The following is a 14838-nucleotide window of genomic DNA, read 5'->3' as shown; positions in this document are numbered from 1 at the left end:
TCATCCCTGCTTACCTGAGGCTAGAAGCAGAGAAGGAACAGATAAAGTATGTGTTGTCCTTTGTTATCATACCTACATAGTGGAAAGACTGATGCCTTACTATGCTCCATTTTTGTTTATCTTTGAAATATTTCATTTTTATTTCTATTTTGGAAGACAAGCAGGTTAGGAAAGGAAGAGAGGAAAAGTCAAGATTACATCCTGTTCAAACCAAGACCCAGCTGTCTCAACTCCAAACCTCAGTTTCTTTACCTGTAAAGTTGTGTGGCAGCGGGGGTGAGCGTTAACACGGTGGTAGAGCCCAGCTTAGCACACTGCAGGCCCCGAGTTTGACCAGCTCTGAGTTCGACAGCCAATAACATTGAAAAGGAACAAAGGGAATTTACCAACATTTACCTGAAAAATGTATTTATGTTTATATAAACTTCATCTAAGATACACACACACACACACACACACACACACACACACACACACACACACTCAGCAAACAAGAAACAAGGGAGACAGCAATTGTACCTTCCACTGACATACTTCAGGAAGTTGCAGTCGAGGGATAGTAAATGAAAGAAATACGGGGCCACCATATTTCTTCCTCACCGAATCCCCAGTGGCTGGGGCATCCATTCTTATTCAGTTTCTCAATGACAGTACAAAGATCTTTCAACTGTACTATGTACACCTGCACTGCCCTTTCAAGTCATAAAAAGCAAATCTGAGGATGTAAATACTACAACAGATTCTTTAATAAAGCATCTCCGTGAATGGAGATAAAACCGACAACCCAACACCAGATGTCTCTCCCAGTCCATATTAAACAAGAATTGGATTCCTTCTGATAAAAAAAAAATTGGCTGCTGTAGAAGCATAAAGGAAAAAAAGGCCTCACTGGTAAGTTATTGCTAACAAAAGATAAAATTAAATCTCCATCAGTTTAAAAAAAAAAAAAAAAAGCTTGCTGTCACACGTGTAAACAAGCACTTGTGGGACAAAACAATCAAAGTCCAACCTCCCCGGGATTCACAGGTTTCTCCCCCCCCCCCCCCACAACTATGTTCAAACCCATAGGAGATGCAAGTTCGCGCTAAAAGAGCCAATGAAAGCCCCACTAACGGACAAACTAGTTCCTCCTCCCCAGGCCAGCCTTTATAGCCTTGAGATCTCGTGCCCCAGACAGACAATGAGCAAAGTCTCCTGGTCCCTGGCAGCTCCGCGCTGATCTTCCTCCCGCAGATCCCAGTCAATCACCTGTGAGCCCAGAGTGAAGGGAAGCGGCAGGTACCGAGTGAACGGCCTTGCATCTGCACCACTTGGTCACTGGGAGTAAAGTTGCGCTGAGCTGGGCTCCTTGGAAAAGAAAGCCTGGCTTTATATAAAGTTCAGGCCTCGGAGAGGTCACCCTGCCTCTTCAAGTCACAGTGGGCTCCATCTGGTTTAATTCCCCCATCTGTTGCCTTTCCAGACTCAAACCACCCACCCCCACCCTATCCCAAAAAGGAGACGCGAAATCCAAAATGAAAAACCGCCGCAAACTGCAGAACCTAAATTGCAGACACAAACTGGCCCAAGCCAGCAGTGACGAGAGACTTGAAGGAAGAAGGATGCCCGCCCTCCCAAGACGGGTCGCAACGGATGGCGACCTTAAGCCCAGCTGCCTGGAGTGTGCCCCAACTCCAGCATCCTCCTCCCCGCCGCCCTAGGAGCTGTGGTGGGGGAAAATGACAAGGAGGGTTGGGGGCAGGGGTCCAGGGCCAGGGAGTGGTCTCGCCTTCGTGCTCCCGCCAGTTCACCGGCTCCCTTGAGTCCGTAAAGGAACAATAGCGGACGGTGGGTCTCCGGAGCCACCCGGCGTCTCCCGCTCGCACCTCCTTCCCCGGCTTTTCCAAGTTCAGCAGAGAGGCGGGTCGAGCCCAGGAGCAAGGATTCGGGAGCCGGACGCTGGGCAGGGCATGCAGGTGGGACAGGCTGCTCCGGGGGCGCACCCACACCGTCCTCCCGGGTCCGGTCATTCATTCCCACCCGCGTTCCCTCCGCGGACACCCCGCGCCTCTGCCCCGCACCGCGCCAGACCCCCGGAGGAGGCGAGCTCCGTCTCCTAACTTGGTCGGTCCTCTGTTTCTGCTAGATCCCCCACCCACCATCGCTCCGGTTCCCCCCAACCCCACCCCACCCCAAACTGTCTTCCGCGGCCAAGGTTGTGTGTCCAGACCGTAACTCCCGCCCCGCGCTCTCGCCCTCCGCAGCCCCAGACACAAAGGCGGGGACCAAGCCCGCACCCCGCACCCGGGCCGCCCCGCTCGGCGCCGCCGCCACTCACCCCATCCAAGCGGCAGCCTCAGCTCCCGGCCCCGCTGGCCGTCCCACCCGCCGCTTCCCCAGGAAAGCGCGGCCGCCGGGCTCGCTTCCTGCTCGGCTTCCTGCGCTGGGTCCCTCCTCCTCCTCCTCCTCCTCCTCCTCTCCTCCTCCTCCTCCTCCTCCTCCTCCCGACGCGGGGGTCAGTGGGCGCTCAGCTCCCGGGCTCCGCCGGCAGGGCGGGGGCAGAGGCAGCACCACCACGTGGCCACCGGGCGCCGGCCCCCACCGACCTGGATCCCGTGGGCTCCGGGAGGGAGGTGCTAGCCACTCCCACCCCGCGCGGCCCCAAATTCCCGGAGTCAGGTGACCTGGCCCGGGCGCTGCTCCCCGGACCTGCGGGAGGTGCTCTCTGGACCGCCCACGCCCCGTCCCCGCGGCGAGTCCAGGACGTCCAGGTTCGGTTTTGGAGTTCGGCGGCTCGTGGGATCCTTCAGCGTGGATCTGTCTCACTGTCTTGAAGTGAGTGGGAACCACGGTATGCGTGTCCCACCGCTGGGGTAAGGATGAGGCCCCAAAAAGTACTCATTTCTATTTCCAAAGTTATCTGTTGTCTTTGGGAAAAGCAAGGTCAGGGGCAGAAGTCAGAGTCAACTGACCCGAGCCCCTCTGAACCACAGTCGAATTGGTTCCGTTTCCAAAGTTATCGAACAGAAAGTAAACTGGACTGTACTCACATTTTCTGGACTGAACCAGTCGGTTGGAGCGACTGTTTTCCTAACACTCCTTACCACACTCCTCAGGTGGTAAGTCGAAACTTAGCTGTGCTTTGCTCAGGAGTTGGGAGACATATCTCCCGCCTGGACTGACAGGCTAGATAGGAACAGGAGCGCCCTCAGCGGAGTGTCTGAGTTGGAAGTCCTTAGGTCCTCTGAAGCTTCCCTCCCCCAGCCCACCAAGACTGGACCTCTGGACCTAAATGACTCCTGCATTGATTCTGAGGATTTCAAACCTCTCCGCTCACTCCCTTAATTTAAGCAGGCTTTTCTATGCATTTTAGCTCCTCTAACCAGCTAGATCTTAGAAAATTTGACTCACCGAAGCCCCCATGGACTCTTGTGCCTTTGGCACAGAGAAAAGTCTTTGTAACTAAGTGGTGGTGGTGGTGGTTTTTTGTTTTTGTTTTTGTTTTTGTTTTTTTTCTACGATCTACTGTAAGTTCACTGAAGTTGGGAGGAAAAACAGCCAATTCCAACAGAAGTGAGATTCACTCCAGCAGCAATCAATGTACAGTATCTTGGCTGTGTGCTAACATCAGATCCTGTGTGTGTGTGTGTGTGTGTGTGTGTGTGTGTGTGTGTGTGTGTGTTTCCTACCTCTATGCAACTCCTTGCCCCAAGAGAACACCCTGCCTCAGCTTTCACAAGCCAACTAGAAAACAAAAGCTTGGTCTTTAGCTCAGTAGTCTTTGCTTCCTCACACGATGCATCAAACAGATTGAGGAAAGGGGGTGTGGCACAGTTTAAATCAAGATGCACACTGTGTTACATGTGATGTAGAACTAAACCGCACTAAAAGAAACATTAACTGATAAGTGCTGTGTGTAACACCAACACTTTCTGCAACCCAGATCCGTTTCATCAGTTGCCACACAATGTTTGAGTGCCCTAAAGGACTGAACCTATATACCCACCTGCGGATTTTTCACCTCTGCGTTGTGTTGAACCAGAGGCAGCGAGGATGGTGGCACAGCGTATAAAAAGCCACTTTGGAAATGTCAGCGTGTGCGTATTTGTTTAGGAACCGATGATAAGTCCTAGTTAAACTATTAAACGAGTGCCTAACCAGCCTTTCATTCACCCAGGCCCTCACCTCTGCTGAGCTTTCCCAGCCACCTGTAGAAAGCCTTTGTCAAGCTGCCAGGCTCCCATAGGTGTCTTCTTAGTTTATAACCCAGCCCTCATCAGCAGGTCTGATACGTGTGAGGCATTGTGTGAAAGGAAGGCCGTGCCAAAACCATTTGCAGATTCACTCTTTTCAAAGCCAAAATCGACATCCAATATACTCTAGCTGGAGTCTTCGCCTTCACCCAACAGCTGAAATTCTCCCTCCTGCGTGGAAATTAATGGTTAAGTTTGGGGTTAAGTAACAGCTCACCATTTTGTTTTTGTTTGTTTGTTTGTTTGACCCAGAAGTCTTAAAAATGCCAACTGAGCTCGGGACATTTGAATATGTCTGAGACTGTAAATGGGCAGCAAGAATGAAGTGAGTGAGCATCTGCTGTCTAAAGTCTGTTAAAATTCAGTGGGATAAACAGGGTGCATTCCTTTATCCCCAGCAAGGTGACTGTGGCACAATATATATTGCAATGAATACTAAGAGCAAGGAGACCAGATGCTCAGATCCATTTGTTTGTTTGTTTTGTTTTGTTTTTCCAGGCAGGGTTTCTCTGTATAGCCCTGGCTATCCTGGAACTCACTCTGTAGACCAGGCTGGCCTCAAACTCACAGAGATCAGCCTGCCTTTGCCTCCCAAGTGCTGGAATTAAAGACATGAACCACCACCACTGGCTTCAGATGCATTTATTTTGAACTTGAAGTGTTTTAACCTCTTCTGGTCTTACTCTCCTAACCAATAAAAGAACATACATCTGCTGTGGAATATCATTCTGTATGCTGTGAATGTGTGTTCCTCTGATTGGTTGATAAATAAAATGCTGATTGGCCAGTAGCTAGGCAGGAAATGTAGGTGGGATCAGCAGACAAGGAGAACTCTGGGAAAAGAAAGACAGAGTCAGGAGTTACCAGCCAGACACATAGGAAGCAAGATGACAAGGCAGAACTGAGAAAAGGTGCCAAGCCACGTGTCTAAACACAGATAAGAATTATGGGTTAATTTAATTGTAAAAGCTAGTTAGTAATAAGCCTGAACTAATGGCCGAGCAGTTATAATTAATATAAGCCTCTATGTGTTTACTTGGAGGATGCGAGTAGGAGAGATTTGTCCTGACCATGGGCCAGGTGGGACACAGGAAAACTTCCAGCTACATACATCAAATTACATGGCCTCTCAGAACCTTTTCAGTTCAAACCCCTAAGCCTATTCTTAATTAGCAGAACCTTTATAAGCAAAACCACTTTGTTGATTTTGGATACAGCCTTCTCTAATCATTCTCTTGCCACACCAACCTCATTGTAAACTCCAAAGGGTGTAGCCATCTAGCACTTAGTAGGACTTCATGAATGAAATCCAGTGACTGGGAAGACTCGGGTTTTGTTTTTAAAGTTAACTAATATCACATCTCTTCTTTCTTGCTCAATCTCTCATCAGTATTGGTTCTCTTCAGATTAGGAACATTTGGAGATAATTAAGTTTAAAAGCTACCCGTTCCTGCCTAAGGAAGTATCATGCCATAACCAAACACCAACCACTTTATTTGGTGTGTGGTGAATGCTGCAGTTTGGATCTTGACCTCTCAGGACTGTGTTATCGGGAGATGATAAAACTTAAGGAGGTATAAACTTCTGAGAGGCATTTCAGTCCCAGCGTATGTACCTGTGAAGAGGTTTGTGTACCCAAGTATCTCCATCTTTATTTTTGCTTCCTGGCCGTGAAGCAAGCAGCTTGGCTGTGCTGTGAGCGCTGGCCATCATGTGATGCTTTGCCACAGCCCAAGAGCACCATGCCCATGGATTGCAGACTGCAGCCTCTGTACCTGTGAACTAAAATAAGGCTTCCAGCCAAGAGTGGTTGCACGTGCCAGTAATCTCAGCTCTTGGCAGGAGAATCAGAAGTACAAAGTCATCTTTATCTCCATGATGAATTCAAGGCCAGACCGGGCTACATGAGACCTCATCTCAAATGCCCAAATTAATTAATGAAAGCTTATCTTTTTATAGTTTTGATTATCTCTCGTATTTTGTTACAGCGATGGGACGCTGGCTCACAGTCAACATCTGACCCCCACTCTGTCTAGCAAAAAGCAGCCAGATTGAGAGAAATGTGGGGCTCTGGAGCCAGTCCAGAGAAGAAGAGGAAAACATAATAATAGAATCAGAAGGCTGGGAGAAAATCTACACACACACACACACATTCATAGAAAAAAAAAAAACACGTTCTTTTTATATTTCCCAGGATGAAGTCACTAACGCAGGAAAACATTAATAAAGTAACTTTAGATTGCAAAATTGAGCAAGACCGTGGCGGTGGTCAAGCAGCTTCAAACACTGACTGGTTTGTGGGTTTTGGACTTAGCAGAAAGCTGGCAGACGCCTTTCTAAAGGTAGGCCATTCTACTTTGTGTCTCAGCAAAGTTGCACACCTGCTCAGGAGATGAGGCTACAGGAAGCCCTGCATCCGTACCCTGCTTGCAGAAGGCAACAGGCGAACTGAGCATCTGGGCCTTGGCACTACAGAGCTGGGAAGGCTTTAAGGCTCTCGTGACTAAGGAGTGCTGATCCTCAGCGCTATCCTGTTAGTTTGATGGTGACAGTTGCTACAGATTTCCCTGGTACCCAATCTACTACGTACTATAAAATGCAAAATGTACCCAGTTGTTTGTGCTAGTAGGAAGAAAAAAAAATGAAAGTCTCACTAACCCTGTTTTTATATTGATTATGAATAGAAATGTCAGTATTTTCTGTCAACATTATTATACCTATTTCTTGATCTAAAAAATGAGGTTACTAGAGCTGGGTATTTAGATAAAGTAGTAGACTGCTTGCCTTAGAGCAGGCACAATGTCCTGGGTTCAGTCTCTAGCACCACACACCGAAATGGATGGTTAATAGAAAATTAAAAGGTTATTATTCAACTTACATTATATTTCTATTTGGTGACATTGCTTTAAGGGCTGATGTTATGAGCAAACACACTTTTAGTACTCACTACATGTCAAGCTTTTTTCTAAGTGATCAGCTACAGCGACCATGTACTTTTTTTTTTTTTTTGGTTTTTCGAGACAGGGTTTCTCTGTGTAGCTTTGCCCTTCCTGAGCTCACTTGTAGCCAGCTGCTCGAACTCACAAGATCCGCCTGCCTCTGCCTCCCGAGTGCTGGGATTAAAGGCGTGCGCCACCAACACCCGGCCAACGACTATGTACTTAAGTGTCCAGTCTTCCTCACTTTTTAATGTTAAGGGGGAGCTACAAATTCTGAGAGGGTCTGAAAAGAGGACAAAAGGCAAAAACTGGTAACTTCTTAAGCTTATGTAAGTGTTAGGTCAATTCATCTTTATGTCAGTTTGATGGATCAGAAAGACCTGGGGCACAGAAAGAGTAAGTAATTTGCCGAAGTCATCAGGTTATGATCAGGTAGTGGGGTTACGATTCAGCTTAGGACAGTCTGGCTCCAGAGCCTTCGTCCTTAACTGTTGTGGGGTCATTTCTGCATGAGACCCAGCATGGATTTCCTAAGCACTGTTTCTCATAATATCTAGACCAAATTAGGCATGGATAGATGCAGAAATTTCAAATACATGCAGAAGTTTCCAGAAATCACAGAACTAGAAAGAGTAGAGGTAAGAATCAAAGCATGGTTGTCCAAGTTTAGAATGGTCCTTTTAGCCATTCTTCTATTGGCTATCAGGCCTCTTCTACTATCACATGACAATCAATCTCCTCACTTTTTTCTGCTCTACAGCGGACTGATTGTGGGAGGATAGAGCCCCAGCTGGCATCATCCTGGGGTCAAGCAACCAAAGGCATGAAAAGTTTGACCTTGACGGCCTTTCCTTTCTCAGAACATTTTAAGCTAATCCCTACGGGTACCCCTTTGCCAAATTGGCTCTTTTGCTGTGCTCAGCAGAAATGCCAGAAAATATTTTCCCGTTCAGGCTATGGAAGATGTTCTGAAGGGTTCCCAGTCATCAAGCAGCCACACTTACCAAGCTCCATAGTCAGAAGGGGTGCCTTGGCATATGAGTCCATATGCACACCAGGCATGGCTCTTCTTGCTTCCTCTGCTGAAGGTAACAATCTCAGGAGCCCTTTCAAGTCACCCTTGGGAGAAATGAAAAAGACAAAAATTAACCACTGAATGTCTAATGACTTAAGTTTCCTGGGGAGATGTGAAAAAACACTTACCTGGCCCAGAGAAGACACCCAAAGTAACAGTACCATTCAAGTCCAGCTTGATGAACTAATGAGTTTGTTGGGCACAGGTGACTCCAAAGCACCTACATCACCCCCAAAATCACATCTCAGTGTAAGTGGCAACCTCCGGGAGTTTCATAGATGGAATGCCCTTTGATTAACATTCTGTCTATCCACTAGCACCTTCTGAGACCCATTTGCAGTTGGGGCATAACTGCATGCCACTGGAGGTGGAGGGCACAAGAGGGAGGATGTATCCAGGCGGTGGTGGCCCACACCTTTAATCCCAGCACTGGGAGGCAGAGGCAGGCAGATCTCTGAGTTTGAGGCCAGTCTGGTTTACAGATCAAGTTCCAGGACAGCCGGAGCTACACAGAGAAATTCTGTCTCAAAACACCAAAAAACAGAGAGGGGGGTGAGGGAGGGAGAGAGGGAGGGAGGGGGTAGCTGGGGTCCGATGGAAAGGGACTAATGGCTTCCCATCCCTCCTTCTGCACATCAATAGGTCTATTTTGGAGAGGTTTTTGTGTTGCTCTCATTAAGATGGTAGCCGGAGGTTGGAGAGATGACTCAGTGGACAAGAGCGCTTGCAATGCAAGCAGGAAGACCTAAGTGTGAGTGAATCCCCAGGACCGACATAAAAACCTGGGCTTCCAGTGCAGTGAGAGAGCCTGCCTTAAAGCAATGGGGTAGAGAGTGACAGATAGACAAGGACACCCAATATCTTACCCTGACCTCTACCTCTACATTCACACATTCATATATGTACACCACACACACACACACACACACACACACACACACACAACACACGCACACACACACACAAGTTGATACTTAGTTATGCCTGAAGGACAACAGTGTTTCAGGCCCATATCCTTGGATGCTGGTTAAAATGACCTGATGTGAGGCCAAGCACCAGGAGTTCAGTCAAAGAGAGAGAAGAGGGATTCTGTGAGCAAGGGGCATCAAGATCATGATGGGGAAACATGCAGAGACAACCAAGCCAACTAGTGGGAACTCATGAACTTTAAACCAACAGCTGTCGAGCCTCCATGGGACTGGACTAGATCCTCTGCATAAGCGAGACAGTTGTGTAGTTTGATCTGCTTAAGGGGCCCCCTGGCAGTAGGATCAGGATCCATCCCTGGTGCATGAGCTGGCTTTTTGGAGCCCACTACCTATAGTGGGACCCCTTGCACAGCCTTGATGCAGAGGGAGGGGCTTGGACCTGCCTGTATGTATGTATGTATGTATGTATGTATGTATTGGACCTGAATGTACCAGGCTCTGTGAACTCACCATGGAAGACCTTGCCTTGTTGGAGGAGAGAATGGGGGCTGAGTTGAGAGGGGAAGACAGGAGGGAGGGAGGAGGGAGGAGAGGGGGATCTGTGATTAGTATGTAAAATAAATTAAAAAATTCCTTAATAAAAAAAATGACCTGGTAAGGGTTGTGACATCAGTATCTTACACTCTCTTAGACCATCATCAGATAGGGTCCTCTGCAGGGCTGGCTATCCTAGCTGGACTAGGCTGAGTTGTCTCTGTTTCTAAGCCTTGCAGACAGTGAGCCAGGTAACAAAGGTAGGGGGATTCCTGCATCGGACCTTGCAAAAGTTCCAAGTTCTTGCTCCAGAAGGAGAGACTCTAAGCCCAGCTGTTATTTCTGTTGCACACTTGTTTTCTGTTATGGTGCTTGCCCTGCGCTTTGAGGAACTCACACTCTCTGTTTGAGATACATCAAGTTCTGCTTAGAAGCTGTTTCAGTTTGTACTCTTTTCTTATCCAGTGAGAACATCTGAATACTGCTTTTACTGATAAGTTTTTGTTTTAATCTGCTAATGTTGTGTTTTTCAGACACTCTGTAGCCATTTGGCTTCTGCTCTTGCACTTTCCCATGTTTCCATGCTCTCTAAAATCCTCGGGAACCTCATGAAGTGGGTGCTGCTTCTTGTTTTCAAAACTCGTCTTCCTGCAGTGGGTGAACGAATCCAGCAGGTTGTTACTGCTTAGGGGACTTGAGTGCACTGCTGTGAAAATATTCAACAAAATTCCACCAACTCTTTGTTTGCTTTGCCTTAGTGCAAATTCCTCCCGCTATCCAAACATGCACCTGGAGGTTTTTCACATTCAGGTTGGTGATTCTCTAAAGTTCGTCCTTGCCTCTCATAAAAGACTCTTGTAATTTCTCATTCTAGACTTCTGGTTTGAGTTGCGGACTATGAAGATGACTTGGACTATGTTCTGGTTGTCCATGTCATTCTAGAAGAGAAGAGAGGGGTGGAATTGGAGGAGCCAGAGAGGTCTATGGCAAATGTTTCTTCAACAGAGCTAAGTTGGGCAAAGGAGGGCTGACAGAAACCAGCAGAGCAGGAAGGGGGAAGGAAGACCTTCCCAGATTCCTAGAACCCCAAGAACACAAAAAGCCGGGAAGATGACTTGTCTTTACAATAGTAGAATAGGAGTGGGGACAGGGGAGGTTCTGGGGTGAAAGATATCCCTGTGGCTGTTGGTTACCCAGAGGGGATTATATCCCTTGAATTGTGTAACAAGGAAGAGAATTTGGGAGGCCCTTTGAAAAGAAGCATAAAACAAAGGAAGTTGGCACCGAGTAAGACTGGGAACCTCTCACCCAGAGACCCAGGGCTCAGGGACAGAAAGGGAGGTGGAGCTCTGAGTGGGTCTCATATTTGCTTTGTGGGCTTCTGGGAAGTATTTTTAAACATTTTTATTTAAACTGTGTGTCTTAAGAGTGCTCTCCACTTACTGCCAACTTCATGTGCTCATATTAGCAAATATAAATTATGGGAACATTCCTCCCCTTCCTGGTTCTCACTCCCTAACCCAGAGTCTGTGTCCCCCCCCACCCCCACCCTCCCGACTCTGGGCATTCTCTCCTGAATGCTTATTCTACAGGGATGGAAATTGATTAAAAACTAGAAGGGTGCTTGGGAGAAATTTTATAATAGCATGTGTGAGGTGAGTTCTATGTAAGGCCAGGGAGAGCAGAAAGGCCATATGCAGAACAGCTTCTCTGAAGGTGACCTGAACAGGATTCTCTCCCATCTCAGAGCTGTTATCAGAAATGTGGTATTACTGAGCTTTATTTTCTCTTTGCTTTTAAACATGAAATAAAGATGGAAAGTAAACAATATTTTTTTAAGCACACAAAGCTGATTTGCTCAGGTAGTAAATTTAAACCTTACTAAGCGCTATCTACACTTAAAAGCCACATTAAATTGCTTAACCTTTCTTGGCTTCCCATTGTTCGTTTTAGACAGCAAACAGTTAATTCAAAGGAAGCAAGTGGTCTCTGCCTGGTGCAGAATAAACACGAAATAATACTGTTATCAGTAATACAGAGAAGCATCCGAGAGTCATAAAAGCTAGGGGAGAGAGTGGAATGTAGAGAGTCTCTACCGTCATTAATAGGCTGGAGCTTTTAGGATACTATTTGCTAGACTTTATAAAGAAACTTTACCTACTAAATGTAAGTTACAACGTTAAACTCGTAAGGAAATAGGAGATACTATTTGGTCCTTTAAGGAACCCCCAGCCCACTTGGAGAGATAGCATGAAGATAATTGTACTGTGCAAGAGTCAAATACCTCACCCTAATGTATGTCTTTGGAATTCCTCCAGTTGGTTATTATCCAGATAATCTACAGACCTTTCCAAACACAGCAATTATTCCAAGAGGCTACCTTTTCATATAACCTTTTCATTTACATCTATAAAAGAAGTCTGCATTGGCACATAAATAACCAGTGGGTACTGGTTCTCTATTGGGACCTCCTTTCTGCTCTACCATCATTTCACAGAAAGAAGAGATCTGGGCCCAGTCAGAGGTAGCCCCTGCTCCTCCCCCAGTGGCCGTTTCCTGGGATGCTTCAACACTTCATCTGCACTATAAGCTCTTCTCAGTCCGGCTCCTCCTACATCCTTCCCTCAGGTGCCCAAGCCCTTAACCATTTGGCTCTATAACAGCTCCAAGGGTCTGTCTAGCAACCCTTTGCATCTTGCCTTTCCCGTGACTTCTGTTTCTACATGCTAATGAAACACGTTCTTTGTTCTCCTGTTAATGTGCCTATGCTCAGTTTATCTGTAGACGATTAAGCTGAGGTAGACGACTAAATGTTACAACTTCTCTAGGGCTAAAAAGAGTCAACAAACGAAGGCACCTAGTGACTTCATGTTGCTCTCTAGTTCTTCAGTGGCATTCTGTGGCTTTACAAAGCCACATGGCCTGGCCGGTCATGCCGGTCATGCCCCTGAAAGTTGCACATACTGTCCTACTGGAGTCATACAGCACCGCAGAATGTGACTAACCTCTTCCTCGGTTGCCTTTATTCTTCTGTGCAGCCAGCATTGAGAACTACCTACCATGCTGTACAGCTTCCAAGCTAGGTACTGTCAAGTCCAAAGGGAACTCCAGTTCCCCAGACTCCAAAAAGCAGTCCAAATACTCAGAAATAAGCTCAACCTAGACTACAGGAGGATTTGAGGTGGTTAGATAAAAGCCAGCGTTCCTCAGGAATTTATGAAGCCAGTTCCTGTCTGCCAAAGGGAGTCATCCCTTATCTCTGGCAAAATGGATATACAGCTCTCCAATTAAATAATATCCTTAGTGCCTGTCTTAGCGTTCTCTGTGAAGAGACACCACAACCATAGCAACTCTTATAAAAGAAAACATTTAATTGGGGCTTGCTTACAGTTTCAGAAGTTTAGTCCATTATCATTTTGATAGAGAGTATGGCAGCAGGTATGCAGACTTGGTGCTGGAGTAGCTGAGTGTTCTACATCCAGATCTGCAGGCAGTAGGTAGAGAGAGAGCCACTGGGCCTGGCTTGGGCTTTTGAAACTTCAAAGTCCACCCCCAGTGACATACTTCCTCCAACAAGGCCACACCTACTCCAACAAAGCCATACCTCCTAACCCTTATAAGTAGCACCACTCCGTGATGAATAAGCATTCAAATATATGAGCCTATGGGGACCATTCTTATTCAACTACCACAGCACCTAGCAGTGTAGCAAGGTCCATAATAGACTTCAGGCTCCTTCATCCCCTACTCATAAGTACTTGTTATATATTTCAAAGCCCCTATGCCAGTCTCCTGGCCCTTCCTTGCCCACAGCTACTCACCCTTCTTATAACCCAGCTATTCTCACTAATCTCTATTCTTGCTGTTCTCTCTATGCTCTCTCTATTCTCCCCTCTCTCACAGATAGCCCTGGTCATGCCTAGTCTGCTGTTCATGTCCAGTGTGTTTCTCTTTCTCTCTGCTCCAGACTCTTCCAGATGCCTCTGACTGTTCTCTCATATCTACAACACACCTTAACCACGTCATGGAGCAGTCATGTCAGCAGTTTTTTTTCCTGCACCTCCCTTGCATATATCTGGTGTGGAAAACCCCTCATATACAATAATAGATGATAGGAATTCATCAATTCCCTAATCACCGCTTATAATTCAATACCAATGGCTTTAAAAAGAGGCTTTTTTTTTTTTTTTTTTTTCATATTTTGAAATGTTTCTAGCTTTGGATCAGTGGCTCCAGGATGTCAGAGCTGAAGGTTTTGTGATTCTTTTGATGATCCCCCTCATCATCACAAGATGTCCAGCCTATCTGCATCTTTGAATAAGTGTTTGAAGCAGGCAGAAGGGGAATAGACAATCAGCAAAGCATGCCCTCTTTAGAAGGGTTTTCAAATGTTTTTACTAGAATATATTATGTGGGAGGCCTACCCATTTCCCTGTGGGAGGCCCACTCCCACTTTCCCCCAGGATACTCTTAAGGAGGGAGGAGGGAGAAATATTTAGATAGAAAGATGGAGGGGAGAGAAACAGATAGAAACACAGGATAGCCTTGGGAGGGTCTGGATCAATATCCACAGGCCCCTCTTGTGTCTTCTAAAGGGCCTTTTATAGGAATGCCAAGAGGTGGAGCAAAAGACTTCCCCTTAGCACAGCCAAGCACAGACTCTTCCAATCATCTGGTAACCACACACATGGTCAAGCCATCTTCTAATGCAGCCCTCATGGGTAAAACATGCTCAGATCTCACTAGGAAATTTTTGTGGGCCTCCACAATATTAATTATATATGGAACGTTGGTATGACCTTTTCATACATTTACATAATATATTTTGATTATATTCACTCTTGTCACCCTCACACTCTTTAAGAGATTTTTTTTTTAAGTTCCACCCAATTCATGCCTAGTACTTCAAACTTGGTCAAAAGCCCAAACACCCAGGGCTGGGGAGCTCATAGGCTCTAGGAGGAAAATCTACTGTTGTTGTTTTGCTGTGTGTCAAACTTTCTCCTAAACATGCATGTCTATACTCAGTGCTGCTTCCAACCCCGTTGGAGAAGCGGCCTTTGCAGTGGGCAGCAGTCAATACAGAGACTCATGACTGGTCAAAGGTCTGATAAAACATGGCTATTGAG

At 46.6% G+C, this 14838-nt stretch overlaps 1 protein-coding gene across 1 annotated transcript in view; it reads right to left on the bottom strand.

Moving 5' to 3' along the window:
- Rai14 (retinoic acid induced 14) overlaps window positions 1-2421 on the bottom strand; it is a 139750-nt gene extending 137329 nt beyond the window's left edge. The window contains 1 exon segment of the mRNA XM_028895084.2: window positions 2318-2421. The gene's annotated coding sequence lies outside the window, so the exon portion shown is untranslated.
- Window positions 2422-14838: the final 12417 nt, after the last annotated feature.

This window comes from Peromyscus leucopus, chromosome 11 (genome assembly GCF_004664715.2).
Source record: "Peromyscus leucopus breed LL Stock chromosome 11, UCI_PerLeu_2.1, whole genome shotgun sequence".
Classification (NCBI taxonomy): domain Eukaryota; kingdom Metazoa; phylum Chordata; class Mammalia; order Rodentia; family Cricetidae; genus Peromyscus; species Peromyscus leucopus.
The sequence above is the reverse complement of the archived record's forward strand: the minus strand, read 5'-3'. Positions and strand labels throughout refer to the sequence as shown.